Source organism: Lygodium microphyllum, chromosome 10 (genome assembly GCF_053477565.2).
Source record: "Lygodium microphyllum isolate KBCC chromosome 10, Lygodium_microphyllum_v1.1.10, whole genome shotgun sequence".
NCBI lineage: Eukaryota > Viridiplantae > Streptophyta > Polypodiopsida > Schizaeales > Lygodiaceae > Lygodium > Lygodium microphyllum.
In genome coordinates, this window is record NC_141144.1 from 45,218,727 (window position 1) to 45,220,989 (window position 2,263).

General features: G+C 37.4%; 1 pseudogene; it reads right to left on the bottom strand.

Annotated features, from left to right (window-relative positions):
* Positions 1-839: 839 nt before the first annotated feature.
* LOC148029953 (uncharacterized) lies at positions 840-1,581 on the bottom strand (annotated as a pseudogene).
* Between the last annotated feature and the right edge of the window lie 682 nt (positions 1,582-2,263).

Consider the following 2,263-nt stretch of genomic DNA (forward strand, 5'->3'; position numbering starts at 1 on the left):
GTTTTGAGAGCATTGGGCTCTCACTCGTGCAAGATGGGCGATAGGAAGGAAGCTAGGAAGATAGGACAAGGGAAAAAAGGGCCTAGCGGCTGGCCATGTAAAAAGGAGATGGATGCCCATGGGATTTTAGGGCATGTATATAAAGTTCAAAAAGTGAATGAGAGCTCATCCTTTGGTGTGTGGCAAAGTGGACTCTTCTTCTTCTCTTATCTTTCTTTCTTGCTTGTGAGTGCTTGAGGGAGGGAGTGTGCGTGAGTGAGGGAGTGAGTGTGTGAGGGTGAGGGATCTTGGAGATGAAGCCCTCCACCATCTTCTCTCTTCTTCCTCTCTTCTCTTCTCTTCTCTTGCACGTGACTATGGAGGATGGAGCTTGGAGGAAGAGGCTTGAGGATGCTTGAGGTTGCATCACAAATCAAAGAGCTATCGGAGTGCTTGAGAGTGGAAGCAACTCAATCCGGCATTAAGGTAAGCTCACTACACTCTTAGATAGGGATAGCACATCGGCTATGCGAGAGGTAGCCATTAGTGCTCACTTGAAATGCTTGAACAATAAGTGGTCTGTGGGTCTTGGTGGTTGAGCATGAGCTCGTCTCTACACAACATCAATTGCACACTTCATAGGCCAACCATATGGTTTTAGATTCTCATGAGTGAGGGTTCTCTTTATGACAATACATGCACCATCATGCTCTCCTTTTCCATGTCATGAGGTGAAGAAGTTATGCATCATGAGTGTAAGCTTATGAGCTAATAGTACCTTGACACAAAATAGAAAGGTTTGCATCCCTTAAATAAAGAGTGCCATCTAACCATACCCAATGATATTGCAGATGATGCCCCTATTGTTTCAGTCACTTGCCATGAAGCATAAAACAATGTTGAACAAACAACATGTCATGGAAATTGTCATCTAATATGTAAAAATGTAGTGTCTTCTCAATAGCACCTTACTAAGTTTCTCACGTAAGAGATGTGCACCAATAAGGTTACCCAAGTTGACCACCAATGCATGGATCAGATCTTGTTTTGCATTTCAAATGAGTAATTCTCTACAAAATCAACAATATACATGAAAACATCACTAGGAAACTTAAAAAAGCAATCTTTGAACTATTGGGCATGCCACCCAAATATGAAGTTATGCTTGATGAAGCTTTTGAGATGATTTAAAAAGAGATGAACAAAAGCAGCACTTTGCATTCTTTCCACAACTAGATCCTTTCTCTTATTCTCACTTTTGTTATCACCAACCCTATCCAATTTGCACATCCTTAAAGACCTTTATAGTCACCTTCCTACTATATGTTGCAATGTTGTCTAGGAAAAATGATAACTTGCTTACACCACATTTGGGACAAGTTCCAAGCAAGCATTCCTTTACATGATATTGCTATCAACAAGATTTGGGCACAGTATGGATTCCCACAAAATACTTATGTGCTAACATATTGTTTGGTTTGTAGAACACTGACTTGAGCCACTCCTTGCACAACAAATAGAGCATGCACATATATGGCCTTTTCCATGATGCTCAAGCTTGTTTTGATGTATCCAATTGAAAGCCTCATTGAAATATATCATCTAGCTATATGATGTACACAACAACATGCACAACACTCTTTCAACTTTTGAACAAATAATGGTTTTAGTTTCTTAAAGAATCTAAATGATAGCATCGCTATAGGATAAGTACTCTTAAATCTTTGTAGAGCTCAACCTATCACATAGAAACAATATAACTTAGAGCTCAAACTTTCACAACAAACAACCAAAATATTTTTATGAAATCCCATGAATTTAGAATAGTATCAAAAATTGGTATTGTTTATAGAGTACCATATTTTGGTACTGTTTTTGCAAAATTGGTAAAGAATACCAAACTGATACTCCTTACCAAACTAGTACAGAGTAGCAAACTAGGATAGAGTACCAATTTGATATTATAGAATACCAACTTCAATTCAAGGTAGGCAACCAAATTTTTTGCAGTACCAATTATGATACTGTATAAAAGTAGTGCAACACAAAAAAGAGTCAAATTTGGTACTATGCATAGAATTTGATATTAGCAAATATACTTTTGATAATGTATGTCAATCCTACTATTATTTTAGCTTCATATTTGGTGCACATGCTTGGCTACTATATAGAGCACAGTGAAGCACCAAATCTGTTGTAGTACCAAGTTTGGTACTTTATAGAACTAGTGCAACAAATTTTTTTATCAAATCAATTATTGATTTTGGTATTTGATAAGGTAATT